The sequence below is a fragment of the Mirounga angustirostris genome, unplaced genomic scaffold, assembly GCF_029215605.1.
Source record: "Mirounga angustirostris isolate CCGP_5_RB_7025 unplaced genomic scaffold, mMirAng1.0.hap1 SCAF_3, whole genome shotgun sequence".
NCBI classification, from domain to species: Eukaryota; Metazoa; Chordata; class Mammalia; order Carnivora; family Phocidae; genus Mirounga; species Mirounga angustirostris.
Genome location: NW_026991711.1, coordinates 65182729 through 65207568, shown reverse-complemented (window position 1 = coordinate 65207568; position 24840 = coordinate 65182729). Strand labels below are relative to the sequence as shown.

General features: G+C 38.6%; 1 long non-coding RNA gene across 4 annotated transcripts in view; it reads left to right on the top strand.

Moving 5' to 3' along the window:
• The window catches only part of LOC123838593 (uncharacterized), a 61967-nt gene extending 37138 nt beyond the window's left edge, over window positions 1–24829 (top strand). Inside the window, exon 4 of one of the 4 annotated variants that reach the window (XR_010410036.1) lies at window positions 23703–24829. This is a non-coding gene — a long non-coding RNA (uncharacterized LOC123838593). Of the gene's footprint in view, window positions 1–17496; window positions 17605–18059; window positions 18119–23698 lie in introns of those variants that run through there. The other 3 variants (XR_010410033.1, XR_010410038.1, XR_010410037.1) reach the window with 3 other exon arrangements.
• Window positions 24830–24840: the final 11 nt, after the last annotated feature.

Genomic DNA, 24840 nt, shown 5'->3' with positions numbered 1-24840 from the left:
AAAGAATGAATGGGTCAACGAGGAAATTAAAGAAGAATTTTAAAAATTCAAGGAAACAAATGAAAATGAAAACGTAAACATTCAGAACCTTTAGGATGAAGCAAAGGCCGTCCTAAGAGGGAAGTACATAGCAATACAAGACTTTCTCAAGAAACTAGAAAAGTCTCAAATATACAAGCTAAACTTACACCTAAAGGAGCTGGAGAAAGAACAGCAAATAGAGCCTAAAGCAAGCAGGAGATGAGAAATAATAAAGATTAGAGCAGAAATCAATGAAATAGAAACCAAAAGAACAGTAGATCAGATCAACGAAACTAGAAGCTGGTTCTTTGAAAGAATTAATAAGATTGATAAACCCCTAGCCAGACTTATCAGAAAGAAAAGAGAATGGACCCAAATTAATAAAATCATGAATGAAAGAGGAGAGATTATGACCAACACCAAGGAAATACAATTTTAAGAACATATTATGAGCAACTATATGCCAGCAAATTAAGCAATATGCATTCCTAGAAACTTATAAACACCAAAACTGAAACAGGAAGTAATAGAAAACCTGAATAGACCCATAACCAGCAAAGAAATTGAAGCAGTAATCAAAAATCTCCCAACAAACAAGAGTCTAGGGCCAGGTGGCTTCCCAAGGGCATTCTACAAACATTTAAAGAAGAGCTAATACCTATTCTTCTGAAGCTGCTTCAAAAAATAGAAATGGAAGGAAAACTTTCAAACTCATTCTATGAGGCCAGCATTACCTTGATCCCAAAACCAGATAAAAACCCCACCAAAAAGGAGAATTACAGACCAATATCCCTGATGAACATGGATGCCAAAATTCTTACCAAGATACTAGCCAATAGGATCCAACAGTACATTAAAAGGATTATTCACCATGACCAAGTGGGATTTATTCCTGGGCTGCAAGGGTGGTTCAACATCTGCAAATCAATCAAAAGAAAGGACATTAACAAAAGAAAGGAAAAGAACCATGTGATCCTCTCAATTGATGCAGAAAAAGCATTTGACAAAATGTAGCATCCTTTCTTGATTAAAATTCTCCACAGTGTAGGGATAGAGGGACCCTCGGTATCATAAAAGCCATTTATGAAAAGCCCACAGCAAATATCATTCTCAATGGGGAAAAACTGAGAGCTTTTCCCCTAAGGTCAGGAACACGACAGGGATGCCCGCTCTCACCGCTGTTGTTCAACATAGTACTAGAAGTCCTAGCCACAGCAATCAGACAACAAAAAGAAATAAAAAGCATTCAAATTGGCAAAGAAGAAGTCAAACTCCACTCTGCAGATGACATGATACTCTATGTGGAAAACCCGAAAGACTCCACTCCAAAATTGCTAGAACTCATACCAGAATTCAGCAACGTGGCAGGTTAGAAAGTCAACACAGAGAAATCAGTTGCATTTCTGTACACTAACAATGAGACAGAAGAAAGAGAAATTAAGGAATCGATCCCATTTATAATTGCACCCAAAACCATAAGATACCTAGCAATAAACTTAACCAAAGAGGTAAAGGATCTGTACCCTAAGAACTACAGAACACTTATGAACGAAATTGAGGAAGACACAAAGAAATGGAAAAACATTCCATGCTCATGGATTGGAAGAACAAATATTGTTAAAATGTCTATGCTACCCAGAGCAACCTACACATTCAAAGCGATCCCTATCAAAGTACCATCGAGGGGTGCCTGGGTGGCTCAGTTGTTAAGCATCTGCCTTCGGCTCAGGCCATGATCCCAGGGTCATGGGATCGAGCCCCACATTGGGCTCCCTGCTCGGTGGGAAGCTTGCTTCTCCCTCTCCCACTCCCCCTGCTTGTGTTCCCTCTCTTGCTGTGTCTCTCTCTGTCAAATAAATAAAATCTTAAAAGAAAAAAAAAGTACCATTGACCTTTTTCACAGAGCTGGGACAAATAATCCTAAAATTTGTGTGGAACCAGAAGAGACCCTGAATAGCCAGAGGAATGTTGAAAAAGAAAAGCAAAGCTGGTGGCATCACAATTCCAGACTTCAAGCTCTATTATAAAGCTGCAGTCATCAAGACAGTATGGTATTGGCACAAAAACAGACACATAGATCAATGAAACAGAGTAAAGAACCCAGAAATGGACCCTCAACTCTATGGTCAACTGATTTTCGACAAAGCAGGAAAGAAGATCCAGTGGAAAAAAGACAGTCTCTTCAACAAATGGTGTTGGGAGAATTGGGCTGCCATATGTAGAAAAATGAAACTGGACCATTTTCTTATATCATACACAAAGATAAACTCAAAATGGATGAAAGACCTAGAAGTGAGACAGGAATCCATCAAAATCCTAGAGGAGAATGCAGGCAGCAACTTTTTGACCTTGGCCGAAAGACACGTCTCCAAAGGCAAGGGAAACAAAAGCAATGAACTATTGAGACTTCATCAAGATAAAAAGCTTCTGCACAGCAAAGGAAACAGTCAACAAAACTAAAAGGCAACCAATGGAATGGGAGAAGATTTTGCAAATGCCGTATCAGATAAAGGGCTAGTATCCAAGATCTATAAAGAACTTTTCAAACTCAACACCCAAAAAACAAATAATCTAGTCCAGAAATCAGCAGAAGACATGAACAGACATTTCTCCAAAGATGACATACAAATGGCCAACAAACACATGAAAAAAATGCTCAACATCATTTGGCATCGGGAATACAAATCAAAACCACAATGAGATACCACCCCTCACCAATCAGAATGGCTAAAACTAACAAGTCAATAAACAACAAAGGTTGGCAAGGATGTGGAGAAAGGGGAACCCTCCTACACTGTTGGTGGGAATGCAAGCTGGAATAGCCACTCTGGAAAACAGTATGGAGGTTCCTCAAGACGTTAAAAATAGAGTTACCCTACAACCCAGCAATTGCACTACTAGGTATTTACCCCAAAAATACAAATGTAGTGATCTGAAGGGGCACATGCACCCCAATGTTTATAGCAGCAATGTCCACAATAGCCAAACTATGGAAAGAGCCAAGATATCCATCAACAGATGAATGAATAAAGAAGATGTGATATATACATATATGTGTATGTGTATATATACACATATATACAATGGAATATTACTCAGCCATCAGAAAGGATGAATACTTACCATTTACACTGACGTGGATTGAACTGGAGGGTATTATGCTGAGTGAAATAAATCAATCAGAGAAAGGCAATTATCATATGGTTTCACTCATTTGTGGAGTATAAGGCACAGCACAGAGGATCATAGGGCAAGGGAGAGAAAACTGAATGGGAAGAAATCGGAGAGGGAGACAGACCATGAGAGACTCTTAACTATGGGAAACAAACTGAGGGTTGCTGGAGGGAAGGTGGGGGGGGATGGGGTAATTGGGTGATGGGCATTAAGGAGGGCCTGTGATGTGATGAGCACTGGGTGTTATATGCAAGTGATGAATTACTGATCTGTACATCTGAAACTAATAATGTACTATATGTTGGCTAATTGAATTAAAAAAAAAGGAAATAATTTTTAAAAATCTGTGGAAGGCTAATGTAGAGAATTCCAGACCATGGCCAGTGAGCAGAAATTATTAAGATGAAACTGGTCCTAATTTAAAGTCCTCAGATCCAAAACCCATAAATCCAAAATATGTATCTGTGAAATTCTCCAAGGGGGTTATAAAATGTTACCATTGGCTCATGGGGTAAAAGTCAACTAGCTGTTCAACCAATCAAAACTTGAAGACAATATGCCAGGAATAAAATTCAGAGCTCTACCACTTCATGCTTCATAGTTGGATATAGCCTGGAGGAGCTAAGAGGAGGATGGGTATTTTTTAGGACATTTAGATAATCATATATATTATTGCCAATAGAGATATTGCCAAGGAGAAACTTTCTGGCAGGTGAGCATTATCTTGGATAAATTCATAGTCCTCAGCTTTGTTAGGCTCAGAAAAACAAATATTACTGGTTTGTTTAAAATTGATGCAATTCTGGGGGGTTGATTTATTCAAACCAAAAAAGAGACTAATAGACCTGAAAACTGTTATTTATAATGGGGGCAATAGCTGGCAGAATAATTTGGTAACTGCCATTTGCACAGGGCACTCTGTCCTGGTATCTGCTCTGAAGAGTGAATCAGAGGCTAAGCACAACGATGGAAGGGGGTGAGTTATTGACCAATGATGAATGCTCCTTGCAACTCATCCAAATATTGGCTATTCCTCAGTAACCCTCTAGTATCTCAGGTGGTTGAGGGCCTGTCTGGTCTTCTTGATATATGTATGTTACACCTCTACAAAGCTTATCTTGCTGATGTATATCTATAAATAAAGTATTCTGAGGTTGGTTAACCTCATCAGCATTTTGTTAATTCTCTGGTTTTCACGTTAGATGGTCATATTTTCTTTCTTCCTTCTTTTCTCTTTCTTTTCTTTTCTTTCTTTCTTTCTTTCTTTCTTTCTTTCTTTCTTTCTTTCTTTCTATCTTTCTTTCTTTTTCTTTCTTTCTTTTCTTTCTTTCTCTTTCTTTCTTTCCCTCCCTCCCTCCCTCCCTCCCTCCTTCCTTCCCTCCCTCCCTCCTTCCTTCCTTCCTTCCTTTTTATTTATCCATTTTAAAGAGAGAGGCAGAGAGAGCACAAGCAGGGGGAGAGGGAGAAGCAGATTCCCCACTGTGCTGGGAGCTGGACATGGGGCTCGATCCCAGGACCTGGGAACCATGAGCCAGGCCGAAGGCAGACACTTAACCATCTGAGCCACCGAGGCACCCCTAGATGGTCATATTTTCTGACCTTACCCTTAAATTTTCAGATGTTTTCTTGCATTGTTCTACAGACTGGCTATATATCTTGGTATTCAAATGGAAATTCTGCCTTGTGGTTTGTTTACCTACCACACCAATGGCAGTCCATTCAGTAAGGCCTAAACTTCTTAGAGTGGTAGACAAGTGCCTCATGGGCTGACCCCGTGATTTTCTCTCCAGTCTTATCTTTTACTATGGACTCAACCCTTCCTTTTTCATGCTAAGGCCATGTGAAACTTTTTTGAGGTTCCTCTAACATGTCGTATGATTTCATATCAATCCTCTCTGCACACATACTTCTGCATACTTCTGCCTGGGATGTCCTTGATTTCTCCTGCTGGCTTGGAAATACTTTTTCTATGAAGTCTTTTCCATCTTCTCAAGTTTCAGAATCAGTCACTCCTTTCTTTGATCTGAATACTTCTATCACAGCATCTTTAGCACTGTATCCCATATACTCATTCATATATGTGTCTAGACAGCAAGATGTTTTGTATATTCATTGCCTGAAACAATCTCTGGCATATAGCAAGCGTTCAATGAATATTTGCTGAAAACATGAATAAAAGTCCTAAATCTATAAATTTTCAGTCTACAGCACTGAAAGGAGAGAGGAGAAAAAAAGGAGAAAGAGGGAGGCTACATGTTAAAATCTTTGAAAGACGAAGCCAAGGACTGCTCAGATATTGCAAAATTCCCATGACTGGAGAAAGGAATATGATGGAGAAGAAATTTCTGAAGCAGAGTAAATGCTCTGATGACCCTACCATATTTTATCTCCCAAATTTTGACAATTGTGTATATTTATTCATATTTGCAAATTTCTTTACCATTCCTTCTCTCAGTTCTACCTTCTAGAACTTTACTTCTTTCTAAAGTATATCCTTAGGAAAATGTCTTTTTATTTTTTAATGTACAGTCTCTTTTCCCTTTTTTTCTGTAAAAAAATTGAGTATAGTTGACACACAATGTTACATCAGCTTCAGGGATACAGCACAGTGATTCGACAAGTTCACATACTATATGTTCCTCACAAGTGTAGCTACCATTGGTTCCCACACATCACCACTACAATGTCCCTCACTACTTAGTGCTGTGCCTTTTGTTCCCAATGACTTATTCATTCCATAACTGGAAGCCTGTATCTCCCTCTCTCCTTCGCCTATTTTTCCCAACTCCCCTCTGGCAAGCATTAGTTGGTTCTCTGTATTTATATGTCTGATTCTGCCTTTTGTTTGTTTGTTTAGATTCCACATATGAATGAAATGGTATTTGTCTCTCTCAATCGGACTTATTTCACTTAGCACTATACCTTGTAGTTCCACCCATGTTGCTTCAAATGGCATGATCTCATCCCTTTTTATAACTGTGTAATATTCCACTGTCTATATACGTACCACATCTTCTTTATCCTCTACTGATGGACACTTAAGTTGCTTCCATATTTGGCTACTATAAGTAATGCTATAATAACCATAGGGTTGCACATATCTTTTCAAATTAGTGTTTTTGTTTTCTTTGGGTAAATACCCACAAGTGGAATTATATCATATGGTATTTCTATTTTTAGTTCTTTGAGGAACTATTTTTAGTTCTTTCAGTTCTTTGTTTTCCACAGTGGCTGCACCAATTTACATTCCCACCAACGGTGTACAAGGGTTGCTTTTTTCCCCATCCTCGTCAACACTTGTTCTTTCCCAACTGCCTAGTCATTTACAGTACTGCTATTCTTTATTCATATTTTTGATACCTTTAAAGGAACCACAATGAAACTGACAGCTGGCCTCTGTAAATATTTATTTTATATTATCCATCTGATAATTTCAGTGTCTGAATCCTTTCATGTTTTATTCAGCCATTTCAGTTTCTGATGACTTTTGCCCATGGTGGTTTATTTGCTCATGTGTTTTGCCATTTCATACTGGGAGCTATACTTGGTTGATTTGGGGCATCCTGAGTTCTGAGTTGAAGGCATACTTCTCCACAAAGGACTTGTATTTCATTCTGTCAGGTGCTCCCGTTCACTATCAACCTGATACCCCTTTAAGTGTTTGGTGTTTCCTGGATGCTGTAGGTAGTGTAATTTGAACCACAAATCCAAGTAAACGGGTCATGTGGCTCTGACACATGAGAACGTAGGTGCACACTGAGAGTAGTTCACAGAAAAACTGTAGTTTATGTATCTATTTTAAAGATTTTATTTATTTATTTGACAGAGGAGAGATAGCGATAGAGGGAACACCAGCAGGGGGAGTGGGAGAGGGAGAAGCAGGCTTCCTGCTGAGTGGAGCGCCCGATGCAGGGCTCCATCCCAGGACCCTGGGATCATGACCTGAGCCGAAGGCAGAGGCTTATCAACTGAGCCACCCAGGTGCCCCAAAACTGTAGTTTAAACCATGTGAAGTCAACGCAGATCTCCTTTGAAAAAAACTCACTAAAAAGGAGCTCACTGTCCCTTAAAGGTCATTTAATACAAAATCCATCTAATATCTAATCTGTGGTGTTTCATACAAATTCTATTCTTATTAATAGATTGGTGAAGGGTATGTCCCTTTTTAGATGCTAACACTTTTTTTTTTCCAGAATGCTATTAAATGGGAATAAGCCAGCCACTCTTCCTGTAATTATATTTGTAGAGATTATAGATCTCTGCAGGGGTTCGTTGTTTTCCAGGATAGACACCAGCAGTAGATTAACCAAAAGAATCTCCTAAGGATATCTAGTTTAGATTTACTTTGGGGAACCACTACCTCATGCATATTGAGCCAAAGGGAAGCTAGGGTCCCTTGAGGCAGCTTCTCTATTTCAGTATTTGAAAAACTCGCCAGGGAGTTGGGAATCCTAACATATCATGGTGAAAAGCTCCTTCTCTGTAAACATGAAAGCTACAACATATGTAGATCTTCAGGGTGCTTTATTAATAAAACTGACTCTACGGAGGAGGAGAACAAGGTAGAGAAGGAGAAAGGGAGGGGGAGGGGGAGAAAGAGGAAGAAGATGAAGAAACAAGACTCTAGTTCCCTGCCATTCTGATATTTTGAGATCAGGTGAGACCTCATAACTAGATTAGCACTCAGATACTAGTCTTTTCTTTATGTAAGATCCCTAGGCATTCTCTTACTTTTGTTTGATCTCAGCTACACATTTTTTGTGAAATATATCTGGCATCTAGGTGTTCTGTTGCAGGAGGATTAAAAAAAAAAACAAAACCAAAACACCTGTCCGCCCTACTGCTAGAAGCCGACTATCTTATTTTTGATTCTTAGTAGGTAAGTGTGGTGCTTTGTTAAATTCAAAAATAAGCACATTCATCAAATCATTATTAAAAACAAAAGTTTGAGAGATACTGTCAGCTTCATTTCTGAGCAATGGTTTGTCCCAAATATAAGCGTTTTATCAGCTGACCTTTTTGTTCATTGTATGGCTTCAGAATTTCAAGAAAACCATGTAAGAGAAATAGCATCAAACAGTTCCACATGCCCTTTTAATTTTCTTTTCCAAAGCAAATTTAGATAATATACTGTTTGTAACTTCGTACACCTTTGCTAGAATGCTTTTCTTTGTCTTAGCAAGCAAAAAAAAAAAAAAGTCTCTGAAGCCTTTAAAACTCTGAGATTTTTTTTTCCTGGAGCTTCAATGGTATCTCCTAGTATAAGTAAATCTGAAAAGCTTTGCAGACAAATGTTTGAAAATGAATTTTATATCATTTCTACAATCTCACAAGGGAAATTATCTCTAAAGAGATCAATCTCATTGACTTGGCAGCTTTATTAAATTTTAATCACCTTTTCAATATTTTCATTGTTGAGCACATATTCCCATAAGGTAAAGATTCAGCCACCTAGAGTTTGAAAGATAAATATATAATATTCATAAAGGTCATGTAATCCTTATATAGTGGTTGAGTAATAACAGAATTAAATAGTACTGTCAGCACTGAATCTATCAGTGAGACCAAGAGCCATAGCGGGTAACTTATTTCAACAAACTGTACCTGCAGAATATCATAAGAAAACTGATTCAGAATAGTTGGAAAGACAAAGCTTCAAATCTAATTAATCCTGAAATACTATTTAATTACTCAAATCAACTGTCATACCAATTCACATTCCTTCTATCACAGGGAAAGAAGACCAATAAAAAAATACTTTATTTAGGTTATAATTAACATACAAAAAACTTTACATATTTAGTGTATATAACTTGATTAATTTGGGAATAAGTATACAACAGTGAAACCATCACCACAATCAGTGCCAAAACATATCTATCACTTCCAAAAGTTTTCTTCTGTCCCTTTTTCTTTTTGGTGGTAATAACATAACATAAAATATACCCTCGTAGCAAATGTTTAGGAATACAATACAGTATTGTTAGCTATAGAAACTATGGTGTACAGTAGATGTCTAGAACTTATTCATCTTGCATAACTGAAACTTTGTACCCTTTGACCAACACCTCCCCATTTTGAAGAGATCTTAATGTGACCTGATTTTAAAATGAACTTCCTTCAGAATAGGTATTCAATATTAATTTAATAATTCATCTCAAAGGGAAACAATAATGTCTGCTTATTTTAAATAATAAATTATTGTATATAATTTGTAAGTAAAAACCAATTAGTGAGTCAACAGTCATAAAATTTAACCACGACAGAAAACACACATTCTTCTGTTTTTAAAAATAAGTAACTGCTTTGGGGCATCTGGGTGGCTCAGTTGGTTAAGCGTCTGGTTCTTGATTTCAGCTCAGGGCATGGTCTCAGAGTCATGAGATTGAGCCCCACATTGGGCTCCATGCTCAGTGCCGAGTCAACTTGAGATTCTCTCTCTCCATTTCCCTCTGCCCTCCCCTCCATGAATAAATAAAATCTTTAGAAATAAGTAACTGCTTTTATCAGTCCACAGAGGATTGTTGAGCTTCTGCTCTTCCTAACATTCTGGGCACCATGGAAATCAACCAAATAGAATAATGGTGCATTAGCGATGGCCTGACATCTCAAGAATCCAAGTCTTGGACAAATTAGACATTAGACATAACTATTACCTATGAGCCAAAGGTATACTTTAAAAAAATTTTTTAACATTACGATGAAAAAGAAAAAGAACAATATTTTTCCTTAATTTCATTATAATAGATACAGAACAATATATATTCTTAAAATACATAAAAAGCATAATAACCCTATTCAGTGTAAGAAAATGTCAGTCTACACAGAAGAACTTAGGGTGTTACCTGACTTTGCAGATGTGTGAGCTCTAGCTCTTTTCCATCAGAAGACAATGTGTGCTGGATCCAGGTCTTTCTAGCTCTGAATGTGGCCTGGACCATCCACTGTCAGGCTCTCATCACCTCACAGACTGAGAAGAGAGCTTTCTCTAACAAGGGTCCTATCATTTCGTTGTGCTGCTCATTGGGACAATCTAAATTAGACCTCCTGAATTACTTCAGCGAACTCTATGTTGAATGGGCCTTTATGTATATGGTACTGCATTGGGTCACTTGTGTACAAAGATTAATCCTATTGATAATGAATTTACTCCATAAAAATATGTATTAGCGTTCACACAATGATACAAAGTGAAATGAAATCCATTTGGTGAAAACACAGACTATGTTATGTATGGATTTGAAAATAATAAATTAATTAATTAATGAGTGCTAATATTTAAAAATATTATATATGTTGATTAAAAAAAACCCTAAATGAGAGCTAATCCTCTGTCTTCATAATGAAAAGGATCAAAAAATCTTTTTGGTCAAACATGAAAATACAAGCATAATGGATGTTAATAGGATAGTCAGTGTTTACTTGAACTATGTAATAATGAATTCAGTTACATAATCATATTTAAAATCATCTTATAAATATGTCCATTTAGAAATATTCTCATTTCAGAAACAATTTTTCTTAAATTCTTTACTTACATTTTGACACATTGAGTCTTCACCCTCAGAAGAGTCATCTTCTGAGCCATCTAACAGTTTCCTAGCTTTAAGTCCTTTGAAACAATTTTTAAGTTGAGATAAAAACTGACTTGGCATCTGATGCTATAATTGGGAATTTTATCCATGGAAAAAACAGCCAACTGTGAAGCAGTAAGACAGTTGTTTTTCATTATCTTGTAATGTTTGTTATTTTTAATGTTTGTTATATCTTGTATGTTTGTTATTTCCACAAGATAAACAACTTACTAAATTGCTTTAAAAAAAGGTGATTTTGGGGGCGTCTGGGTGGATCAGTTGGTTAAGCGTCTGCCTTCAGCTCAGGTCATGATCCCAGAGTCCTGGGATCGAGCCCTGCATCAGGCTCCCTGCTCAGTGGGGTGTTTACTTCTCCCTCTGCCTCTCACCCCACTTGCGTGCTCTCTCTCAAATAAATAAATAAAATCTAAAAAAAACAAAAAACAAAAACCCCCAAAACGTGATTTTGATCACCTTGTTTATATCTGCATGCCAACATTTACAATAGGAAGGTCCTGACTGAAATGATGACCGAGTCTGTACTAAAAGCCTTTGTCTCCCCATTTACCAGTTCCATTAGAAGACCTTAGAAAATTCCCAATATAACATTGATTGAGACCTTTCCAGGTTAATGCATCTTTATAAATAGCTTTTTGTAATTTAAATAGAATAATTGAAAGAATACCACCCCATCATATAAGAATTTTTAAAAGGACTTTGAATATTCCCTTTTCTCTGAGGACTAATTTTGCAAAACACAAACTCCCTTTTCTCTGAGGACTAATATTGCAAAACACAAAACAAAACATGCTTCACAAATAACTTGCCTTATGTTCTGATTAAGATAATATTTATTCACCTTCTGTGCTAGTGTTGGCTTTGATATTCCTTATCACTCCTTAGGGGAGGGCTTCTCAGTCCTCGAAGCCACAGAAATTCCGTATGCTGTTTAACTGTATATAGGATCGTAGTTTTAAAATATGGTCATACATTCTCTGACGCTTTTCCCCCAGAAAGAATCTAATTCCCCTCCTTCTGAATATGGGCCAACCTAAGTGACTCACTTTTCACACATAAAATGTTGTGAAAGTGACGCCATGGGACTTCTGAGGCTAGGCTAGAAAGGTGACATGGCCTCTGCCTGGTTCTGTCTCTGTCTCTTACCTCTGTTTGAACCACCATATTGTGAGGAAGCTCAAGCCACACAAAGAGGCCATGCATATAATGCTCTCCTGGCCAACAGCCCAGCTAAGGTCCCAACCAACAGCCAGCACCATCTGCCAGGTATGTGAGTGAGTAAGCCATCAGAGGATTCCAGCCTTTGAGCTGTTCCAGCCAACACCAAGCAGAGCCTTGCCCAAGTTGTAGATTTGAAAGCAAAACACATCCTGTTGTTGTTTTAAGTCACTAAGTTCTGGGGTGGCTGGTTATACAACAGTGGATAACTAAAATGGGTTATAGAATAGTACATACCTTGCTCCAAAAAGAATGATGATAATAAAATAAGTATCAAGAAGATAAAATTTCTATTAAAGACTCTTGGGATTGGGGCGCCTGGGTGGCTCAGTCGGTAAGTGACTACCTTCAGCTCAGGTCATGATCTCAGGGCCCTGGGATCGAGCCCCACATCGGACTCCCTGCTCAGCGGGAAGCCTGCTTCTCCCTCTCCCAACCCCCGCTTGTGTTCCCTCTCTCGCTGTGTCTCTCTGTCAAATAAATAAATCTTAAAAAAAAAAAAAAAAACAACACTCTCGGGATCAAAATAAAATGTCTTTCTTTGAAAGTTGTTCCTTATCAGGAAAAATAAAACTGTTCCCATTCTTCAATGGATGTAACTGAAGAATAATTCAGTGAAAGAGAGCAATGTAAGAAAGAAAACAAGATAAAGGCAAGGTTAAGGGCATCACATTAAAAATGGGCACAGTCTCTAAGTCACATTCATCTGATGTGTCTTATGGTGCTCAGTGCGTTGGTACCACATTTCTTACTCCCCAACAAATTCTTCATGTTCAAGACTATATCTCCCAGTCCTAAACATAGTATTTCACACAGAGTGAATGCTTAATAAAAAATTCCTGAATAAACACATGAATATGAGTTGTAATAAATCAAATGTCCTTTTTTGGATGGCAATGCTGGTACATGTTTTTTTCTGGCATCATTCTTTCTCAAATGCTCTGTATGAACTGAATTGTATCCCCCTAAAATTCATATGTTGAAGCCCTAACCCACACTGTGACTATGTTTGGTGAGAGGGCCTGTAAGAAGGTAATTAAGGCTCAATGTGGTTATAAAGATGAAGCCCTTACAAGAGGAGGAAGAGACAACAGGAGTGCACTCACAGAGAAAAGGCTATGTGAGGACCCAGGGAGAAGGGGTCCATCTGCAAGCCAAGGACAGAGGCCTCAGGAGAAATCCCAGCACCTTGATCTCGGACTTCCAGCCTCCAGACTGTGAGAAAATGAACTGTTGTTGTTTAAGCCACTCAGCCTGTGGTATTTGGTTATGATGGCCCTAGCAAACTAACACGCATGCCAAACAGGTTCCCTCTCAGGGTCTTTGTATGGGCTGGTTCCTCTGCCTAGAGCTGTTTCCAGATAGCCACAGGGTTTGTTCTCTCTTTATTCAGATCTCGGCTCAAATGTCACCTCATCAGAGGTCTTCCCAGACCGTCTTATAAAGGGTAGGTTCTCCTCTGACTCTTTCCCCTCTTACCCTGCTTTAGATTTTCTTCCTAGCACTTATCATTCATTCTCATTATATATTTAGCTGTTTTTGTTTCCCTCAATGGAAAGTAAAGTCCTTGACAGCAAGAACTTTGCCTTTTCTATCTTACTATGCTATCCTTGTTCCTGTGACTTCTGGCTTCTGGCACAATGTAGCAGTTCGATAATGTTGAATGAATTTTAAAAAATGCATAATTTCAGGGCGCCTGGGGGGCTCAGTTGGTTAAGCGACTGCCTTCGGCTCGGGTCATGATCCTGGAGTCCCTGGATCGAGTCCCGCATCCGTCTCTGATCTGCTTCTCCCTCTGACCCTCCCCTCTCTCATGTGCTCTCTCTCATTCTCTCTCTGTCAAATAAATAAATAAAATCTTTAAAAAAAATGCATAATTTCAGATCGATGAAGAAAAAGGGATCTGGTTTCAGAAGTAACACCATCATAGAGTTAAAGTTAAAAAATACATATTTTTGATGTTGCAAAGGCAGCAGAGAGCTTCAGGCTGCAGCTGCTGGAGGAGGAAGGATGATGAGAGGTGAGGGGCCCAAAAGGGGAAGAACTTTAGTCCTGTTCTCTTAGAGGACATGGTTGCACTCAAATTCTGGTTACAGCACTGGCATTGGGCACCTCTATCATGTCTCTAAACATCCATGGCTAATTCTAGCCAGAAAGACCAGGAGAGGGACACAGAGAATCTCAAGCAGACTCTGCGCTGAGTATGGAGCCTGACCAGGACTCAACCTGGGGATCAATCCCAGGACCCTGAGATCGTGACCTGAGCCGAAATCAAGAGTCCAACGCCTAACTGACTGAGCCACTCAGGTGCCCCTCATCCAAACTTTTAAAAAGTTCTACATATAAATTAAACAAATCAAAGATAGTAGTAGAAGCTAGTTTTAAGAGTATTTTAGAGGCACCATGGAAATCAGAATTTTGGGGGTTTTAAGCCGATTTTAGTTCTGAGAAATAGTATTTAGTAAGAACAAAGTAGTTCCTATTTAATATATACGTAGAATATGATAGACTTCAATTCTTAAATTAGAAGTTTCCCAAAGATAACATGCAGTATACAGTTTTCCCCCCAAAGGAATATAACAATATTCAGACAAAAAAACAAAAAACAAAACTGGTGTTCAATTTTGCTTCTACATAACTCAGATTCTCTCCCCAAAAGTGCAGTTTCAAAGTGGAAAATTAAGAAAGAGGTGAACTATAACTTATAGAAAAAAAATTATTAAACTAAGTTTTTTTGATTGACTTAAATCAAAATTTAAATGGATATGTTTAAATCAGTTCTACCCTGAAACACCCTTAGCATACATTGCTGCAGATTATTAATTCATTTCTATGTGTTAGAATTTCCAGTTTACTCATCACATAAAAAACATTGCTATTGTTGAACTGACAGATGGTTGGTTAACTCTTAACAGATTGAAGTTTAGTAACAATAGCAGGAAGGTAGAGCATTACAACCCAATGTATGTGGGGAACATGGCCTGCCTATTCCTCCTGGCTTCAGAAGCTTCTCTCCTTTCTTTCTGCCTATGGGATTCAATTCTCATGGAAAGTTTCTCCCTCAATATTGCTTTGGTCTTTGCTTGAAATCAATAGAAACCTTAATCACGATTTGAGAAGTTTCCATATTGGCTATTCCTTTTGATTTACCAACAAAACAAATTTCTTTGTCCCGCTCCCCCGCCCCCCGCCCGTATTCCTTTAGTAAAAGGATCAAAAGCTAGCTTTTTACAAAACAACAACAACTTAAAAATGGCTCAATTCTAGTAAGATAAAATATTGACTGGGGATCCAAAGCAAGCAAATAGAAACAAAGAAAGTATCTATTATTTTCACTACCTCAGATATTGCTCAGAGTATTCTCTTATTTCCAAATCCATTTATAAAGTACACATGACTTCATCACTGCTTATTTGAACTTGTTTTCATTAACTGGGTAAATAAGTTTCTGGATTATTTTCCCAAAGAACTGGCACAGCAACACACTATTAGACTGCTCTCTCTAGCTTACTAGCTTCCTTTCCCTCCCTCCAGCCCAAATTACAAACTCTCCATTTCTCTTCGTTTCTGCCATCTTCAGGAAAATTTGTAATCTGTTCTAAATGGATTTTCTTGGATTTGAAATTCAAAGAAACTCATAATTATAGCTGTATATCTTCTATGTTCATTGTAATTATAAAAATTTCTCCCAGAAAATTTCTACCCAAAAAACTTATCTTAATAATGTCCTAATGTATTCTCAGCACATCTCTAGAATTTTTCAATCACTATAGTGTTCTTGCTTTATCAGGTAAATTAATAGATGAGGGGAACCACTATGGAATCTATGAAAAATCAACTTCAAACAAGGAAACTCAGGATAAAATTTGTTTCCAGTAACATCAAGCAGCAGAATTGTGAGCACAATGCTGCATAAATTAACTACTTATTTTCTGGAAAGCAGAAGTGTATTCCTATAGATAAAGTGTCTCTTCAGTCAGGAAGCAAGAAACAAAACAATAGATCCCAAATGAGGACAGATCCTGGGTGCCGATGAGGTATTGGTGGAGAGATGAAGATTTCACAAACACTGGTATCAGTCAGAAAGGTGAATTCTTAAATTAGGGAAGGAGAGTACGAATTTGGTCACAAAATTCAACATACAAATTGAGTAACAAAAATGAAGCTTAAGCTTCAATTTACATTAACTGTTTGTTATAACAGCATTCAGCAAATCTAAGTAAGTAGTTACATCTATGAAATTAAATGGTGAAAGTCTGATTAGTTCACCAGATTAACAGAAACCAACTTGATCTTTCAGTTGTTCTGGTTCTCTCTAGACAATTGCCTGACCAAGGAAAAGGATAAACATTTCATTTTAACAAGGAACATATAATTTCTAGATAAACTCTCCTTGTTCATTTATAAATGGGTCTTCTTTATGAACTGCATGAACTCAATGTTTCTCAAAGAACCTATACTGAATACATGGCTTCATCTCATTATTTGTTGGTACACTTTATCCCAAATTATGAAATACAAGAATAACTTATAAAAGAAGTGTAAGAATAACTTAGGAGGAAGCTAGTCAAGAAAAACATTCACATTTGCATACACTGTAGAATGAGGCTGCCCACGATGTCTATTAATGCACTGGGACTGATCCCAACCACCAAATATTTTATCCTGCCTTGGCCAATATGGTAACTGCTAGCTACATGTAACTATGTAAATTAAATTAAAAATTCAGTTCTTCTGTTGCACTGGCATATAAAATGCTCAAAAGTTACATCTGGTCACTCATCATATTGGACAGTGCAGATACAAAACATTTCCATCATTGTAGATTTTTTTTTTTTTAAAGATTTTATTTATTTATTTAACAGAGAGAGAGAGAGCGAGAGCAGGAACACAAGCAGGGGGAGTGGGAGAGGGAGAAGCAGGCTCCCCGCAGAGCAGGGAGCCCGATGTGGGACTCGATCCCAGGACCCTGGGATCATGACCTGAGCCGAAGGCAGACGCTTAACGACTGAGCCACCCAGGCGCCCCTCCATCATTGTAGAATTTTATTGGACAGTACAGCTGGTCTAAGCCTGTAACTTGCCATGATAATTTACATCTTTAATAATAACTTTATTTTATTGAGTGATTAAATTGTTTATGATAGGAAACTTAGAAACTATAGAGAAGCCAAACAAATTAAACTATAATCAGCTAATCCTATGATGCATAGATAACTACTTAATATTTGGTATTTATTGTTGGTGCTTTTCTAAGCACATAAAAATTTTAAACAAAAATGCAACATACTAAACTTACTGTTTTTTTACTTTATGTCTCAAAATATATTATGAACATTTCTGTATGTTATTTTAAAATCTGCATTATTTTACATGGTTGCATAATAGTTATTCAGATTATTGCTATTTTTGAAGCTATTTATGATCACTTTCTTGGTATAAGCCCTGGATTTAGAATCCTTGGGTGTTAATTTCTGTAACTTCACTTTCAGGAGTTGAATTTTGAAAGAGAAGTCTGAACCCAAGTTTCCTCACCTATTTACGGCAGGGATTAATGAAATGACCTCCAAGTATCCTTTTAGCTTGCCAGGTCGGAGAATTTTTCAGTGAGTGCCCAAATCTGAAGTTACTAAAAGGAAGAAAAAAAAACCCCATATAGTCTTAAGAAAGCAATTTAAAGAAATCAGCGTTTCCCCTCTTGTATAGTTACAGTATTGTGAGTTCAGGGATTCGAGAGCCCATCGGGGGAAAGATATGACCACAAGATGGCAGGAGCACACAATGAACTTCATTTGGGTGGTGCTTTGAGCGGTTTGCTTGGGGAAGGGGTGCAGAGGTGTGGATGGGAAAGTCCCTCCAATTATGAAACCCTCCAGAGACAGTGGCATGGGACCACCACCCAAAAGAGGACGAAAGCAAGGGAACTCCGTGGGGAGAGAGGAATCAGAGATGGGAGGTTACATGTCTAGGTGATGTCACTCTGCAGCATAATGGGGAGTCTCTGGGTCAGACAGTTGGAAGGGCAGCAGTAACTTGGGGGTTTTTATAATTCCAGGGTTTGTTTATCTAAGGCTAACAGATGTTTGGTGCAGTTTCGTGGGATATGCAAAGCAGGTAGGCTCCAAATAACTAAAAAACTTGTTTATTTGGGCATATTTAAAACAATTGCATGTGCCAGAATTTGAGTTTGGTGTTAAGCAGGCTTTTGAGCTAATGGTCCTGGCCTGCTGTGAAGAAGTAGACAACATAGTGTCAATATACAGGGGCCATTATTGGCTCATTTATGCAACAAGTGTAAAGTCAGTCATTCAATCAACAAACATTTATTAAGTGCCTACTATGCTACTATGTTCTGGGCACTGTGCCAGGATATGATCTTACAAAGTTGAAGAAGATTCAGTCCCTGACTGCAAGGGGCTTATGGTCCTGGAAGAGGGCCTCTTGAATAGAAGAGTGAGATCCTGAAACAGGAGATAGGAAGCTGTTGATCTTTAATTCTTTGTGGTTTTTCCTGGACTTAGCATCTAAATACTAATAATTATTTTTTGATGGGAATACTAGATCAACACTTGAAAACTGTGTTATAATCTACCTCTACCTCCAATCCCATCATCAACCCCTGAAAACAAGTACAATATTCAATATCATCCTAACTCATACACACACAGGGTTGGGGGTGGAGAGAAACAGTGGTGGTCCTGGACAGTTATTAGAAAAAACTTCTATCATTATGATGTCCAAAATTAAACTCATTCTTCACTTCCTTTTTCCTCTGAATCCAGTTAATCTGGCATTGCAACTTATTCTGTCCACCCTACTATTCCTCCATCAACCTGACCTAGAAATTGCAAAATCATTTGCCCACATCTTCTCCTTCAAGCCCAACATACAATCACTTGCTAATTCATGTAGACTCCAGGGTCATTAGCCTTTTTTCTTTTCTGGGCCCACAGCATGGTCCTGGCTTAGGTCTTCATTTCCTCTAGCAATTGTTTCCCAAAGCATCTCCTAGCCCAAATCTTGGGCTATTCATTCGTCTTAGATTGTTTTCCTATAAACACAGTTCTAACATATCACTCCTCTGTTCAAAAGTCCCACAGCAAGTTCCTACAAGACGTTATCTCAATATTCTAACTGTCCACTATTACCAAACTATATTGTATATTATAACCTCAGGTGACAGAGTACCATCAGCATTCCCCAGAATATATTTTGCAATTTCCTCCTGTCTTTACTTACAAGCATGCCCCCCCTTCCTAAAATAGACTCCTCAAATGGGGCCCATCCAAAACCATATTCAAAGTTCAAGGCTAAACACAAAAAGGCTATCTTCAAGTAACCTTTCCTGATTCCCTTAATTAAGTGAAAATGTACCTGGATTTTAGCCAGAACTTTCTCTGGACTTCTTAGACAACAGCCTTACTCTACCGAAGGCAGACGCTTAACGACTGAGCCACCCAGGAGCTCCTCAAATGAATTTTAGACCTATGAAAGACTGGGTAAAATCCAGGTTCTTGACTTCCTCTAACAATAGACTGATTTTCACTAAAGATCTGGCAACTCAAACTTCTTCAACTTTGTAAGATCAATTGTGTATATTTCTTCCTCTATAATCCAGAACTTTAAGACTCTTACTCATTTATGTAACCCCTATGTCAGTCACAATTAAAATGTGTTGTGCTCTTCATATACAAAACACAATGCACTTCAAAGGGATACAGTGGTTTTGACTGACTAGACAAATGGTTCATTAATGATAATAAACAACTTTGGTAATATGAACAAACCACCAAGCTGTCTTAGTTAATCAGAAAATATATCAAATGCCTAAAAAAGAACACATATACACGCAGACAACTTTATGACTCACTGTTGCTATAGGAAAAGTTATATGTGTCTGAGATTTCTTCTATCCAGATAGAATTTTCACAAGTGAGGACTATATAAATTCTTTAGGCTAGATAGTTCTGATAGTAATCAAAATGGTTTAACAATTCTGCAACAAGGTTTGGTTGTTTTTTTTTTTTTTTGTCTTTAGCATGGAAAACTTTGTTCTAACAATCAAAGTTTAGAATAGGAACTAATGTCATTTGCTGTGACCACTGTTGATACTATTGTAGATGAGCAATAAAAGGACTGAGGCAATGCAAAACAAATTTTACAAATATTCTGTGATTTACTGGCTGTCAGATTTAATTAATAAAAATATTAATAGGCAGACAATATTAATAAGTGGCTGATGGAGTTAACAGGGCATGAGCCTGTCCTCAGATACAGTATTTATCTGGACAATAAAAGACACAGGCAGCTGACATGGAAATTCTGTAACATTTTTAAATTAGAGACTGAGAGAGATAAATGTGAAACACAGGAAACCTATTTTATAGAATCCACTGTGTCACAGAACTGATGCTACAATAATTGATTTGCACAGAAAAACTGGTATAAACAGGACTATTAATTAAAAGGATATAACCAGGGATGCCTGGGTGGCTCAGACGCTTAAGCGTCTGACTTTGACTCAGGTCATGATCCCTGGGTCCTGGGATCGAGTCCCACATGGACTCCTTGCTCGGCAGAGAGCCTGTTTCTCCCTCTGCCTGCCACTCCCCCTGCTTGTGCTCACACTTTCTTTCTCTGACAAATAAGACCTTAAAAAAAATAAATAAAAGGATATAACCAGTAAATGATAGCTAACTTTAAGGATGCAATGACCTCATATTAACATGAGTTATCAAATGAATTTTATTATTTTTTTATTTATTTTTTAAAAAGATTTTATTTATTTATTACAGAGAGAGACACAGTGAGAGAGGGAACACAAGCTGGGGGAGTGGGAGAGGGAGAAGCAGCCTTCCCACGGAGCAGGGAGCCCGATGCAGGGCTCGATCCCAGGATCCTGGGATCCTGACCTGAGCCTAAGGCAGACGCTTAACGACTGAGCCACCCAGGAGCTCCTCAAATGAATTTTAGACCTATGAAAGACTGGGTAAAATCCAGGTTCTTGACTTCCTCTAACAACAGATTGATTTTCACTAAAGATCTGGCAACTCAAAACTTTTTAAATTATTTAAACCACAATGGCTCCATCATTCCACTGAAACTTGTTTTTCTCTTGGCTCAGTCTTGGAGAGGATAATACTCCCTGAAAACTCAACTCTGCACCTCGCACTCACAGGTATCTGATTTTAATTGTGCACCTCTAGTTGAGTACATAATTAGGGACTGTGTCTTGGTAACTAAAGTCACCAGAATCTTCTTCCTTCTACCCAAGTTCCTGGGAGGTTGACTTCATGAGATTGTTGCTGTGGAGTCTGTCCCAGAGCCAGCAGAGACATACTTGAGGGATATTTTTGGACATCACAGTTTGTTGCTCTATCTTGGAAGGTACTGGATAAACACAGCTGAAAATTCTTGTTCTTTGGGCTCCCCCTTTCTAGGATATATGTAGACTATACCATCTGCCCTGCCAATTTTTTTTTACACTAATCATCTTTATTGTCAGATCTAGATACTGCTTCCAAATCTCCACAGCATGTATTATTCCTTTTCTCTAAGCTCCAACTGCTCCCTGTTTATATATCTATCTTCCCCATGGTGAAATAAACACTAATTATGCTGCACCATAACTATCTATTTACATAACTATTTACCGTCTCATTGCCTGGAACAAAAAGCTCCTTGAGGGCAGGAATTATTTTTAATTGCTGTTCCATACCCAGCTACTGCCTGGTATAAAATGGATGCTAAAAAAAATTTGTAAAATGAGTGAATGAATGAAGGGATGCACTTTGCACCCTGTGAGGATATATGCTTCCCAAGGTTATACATTAGGGATGCTTCTCAAACTGGACTTACTTGATCCTTTGGTCATCTTCCCTGGAACTATGGGCTAAAATGTCACAAATTGCCCACCAGCTCCAACATCTGTCCCTCACCTTATATAGCTATTTTCTGAAATTAAATGTATAGAATGGCAGTGGTAGGCCCACGAAAAGACAAAATATGTCCCTAAACGGACTTCTGTCCTTAAAATAAAAAAGGGGGCTCTTCTACTTTTTCATCTCTTTTTTAGCCCTATGTGAAAATCAACTTGATTTCATACAAATTAATGAAAACTGAAATGTTTGAACAGGAGGTTAATTATTAGCTACCATGAGCAAATGTAATAGAAGTAATAACAGCTTCTGAAATGCCAGGTAATTGCTGGCAAACAGAAAAGATTGTCTTTGAATTGTAATTTGGAGGGGAGAGGAATTGATTTTAACAGGACCACTGGGTTTTCAAAATTCCTAGCAAAGAATTCAGCTGTCATCCTTATTATGGAAATTAATCTAGTGTCAAAACTAGCTGAGTACTGATTATCAGGCAGAAGTGCTGACCATGTAACTTTTAAGCTAAGAAAGTGTTATACCAGTATTTAAGTTTCCCCAAATATTAGACATTAAAGATGTATTTATAATTAAATGTATGGTTCACTTCTCAAGATATTAACAATTCAGATATTTAAAATTGACTTAACTTTGAGTTCTAATCTTGATTTTGCTCTAACAGCAAAATTAAAACTGTATCTCACTAAAACTGCATAGTTTGTGAGAAAGTCTGTTCTATTCTCTCTGCGCCTATTTTTCTAAATTATAAGGCTGTTTTTGGTTTAAATTCTTAATGAAAATTGTGCACCTATTTATCAGTTGGGTTTGTTTTTATAAAATATAAATCATTATGATAAAGCATAGTTAGAAGGCAGGCAGGCAGGGACAAGGACCGCCCCCCCTGCGAGAGGAAACCACCCTTAAAAGAATTTTACACCACCCTGGAAGGAGCCCTCCACCCTTTCCCTCATGATAGGCAGATGACAAAAACCTGATTGGATGACAGGCACAGAGAGGGTTAATCAGATTAAAACAGCCTACTAACAAGTCCATAAAAACTCCTGGACTTAGTAACTCCAGTGACAGGTGCCTGGGTGGCGCAGTCGTTAAGCCTCTGCCTTGGCTCAGGTCATGGTCCCGGGGTCCTGGGATCGAGCCCCGCATCGGGCTCCCTGCTCCGCGGGAAGCCTGCTTCTCCCTCTCCCACTCCCCCTGCTCGTGTTCCCTCTCTCGCTGTGTGTCTGTCAAATAAATAAAATCTTAAAAAAAAAACAAACAACTCCAATGACAACCCTCTCCGGTCCCCCCCCCCCCCCCCCCCGGAGCTTTGTACTATCACTTTGCTATCGCTCAATAAACCTTGCTTTGCTGTCCACCACTCTGTCTGGTCTACCTCTTCATTCTTTGAAGTTGCTTGACCAAAAACCGGGGGCACGGAGAGAGAAAAAAATCCTGTAACAACTACTTGTTCAAATACTTAGTGAAGATTTAAGTCAAGAAAGCCATAATATTGTACAAGTTATACAAATACGTGGATTTATATGCATACACATAAAAATATATATAAATATCAGTTCATCTGAATTACTCCCTAATTTAAGATCTGACTGGAGGACTACAATTAATACTTAATTCTAAGTCCTTAATTCTAAGGCAGCACAATAAAAACATAAGCCACTATCACTTCCCTTTGCCAAGTTTAACAAAGTGGAAGGAGAGGATGGTAAGACGTAATGATAATAACATTTCATATGTATAAGGGAAAAGGACTATGAAATAATCCGAGGATCTCACCTTGTTAAAAAAGTTTTCTTTTTTAAAGGCAGTTTTCAGACTCAAGACAGCTGAGTGACTCTAGACACCTTAGAAGCCTGGTCTTCTCCTCCCGACTAGGTTAAGGTCGGGAACACCCAACTTCAGCAAAGCTGCCTCTGCTGCCTCTCAAGGAGCTGCTACCCTTTCCCCGCTCAAGCTTCAAACTCAGAAAAGTGGGTCAAAACCACAGGCTACGGAACGAACATTGTACTGGCTCCTTTGTTTTGGGAAGAAAGGCAGAGTGAGGTCTTCGGTCCTTTTTTGGTCGAGGAAATCGATAAAAAATGACGCACAGCAGGTCGGGTCACGTGAGTGCGGAGACTTCTTGAACCCGCCAAAGCCACCAAGACTCCAGGCAAGCCTTGCTCTCTCCCTGACGGAGTTCACCGCTTGAGGCCTTCAGCGTCCCCAGAAATCACAACAGTGTCGCCAGGTGGGGGAGGGCTCTCGGGAAGACTTCCAAAACCCGCGCGAGGCGAGGGCAGAAAGGCCCTTTTCCTCCGCCAGGTGGAGGCACCTCGCAAAGCATTTGGTCCCTGCCTGCATCTGGCTCAACGGTGGCCGCACTCGAGATATTGCTAAGGATCCTGTGTTACCTTCATTTTCAAAGGTACAGAATTCCAGGTGCAAGGGGATTCCTGCCTCCCAATGAAGGAAAGTCGGTGATAAACGTGATAAAAATTAGTTCCTGCACTCCGCACTGATTTCCAACATGCTTCCCAACTTCCTCAACAGCTAACTGGAACAAACGCATTCGTCTGAACTTCAATTTTCCCGTTAAAGTAACGCATACCCAGGGCGCCTGGGTGGCTCAGTTGGTTGAGCGACTGCCTTCGGCTCAGGTCATGATCCTGGAGTCCCGGGATCGAGTCCCGCATCGGGCTCCCTGCTCGGCAGGGAGCCTGCTTCTCCCTCTGACCCTCCCCCCTCTCATGCTTTCTCTATCTCATTGTCTCTCTCAAATAAATAAATAAAATCTTTAAAAAAAAAATGCATACCCAGCTCGCTAATGAAGAACACTTAAAATATTTTTTTTGGTAAAATTAACAATCATTTCCATTCAAAATAAGGAAGAAGGCTATAACTAACCATTTCTTAAAGTGGCCATTTAAATAGCTTTTGGGGGGGTCTGCTTTAGAAATTTGGGGA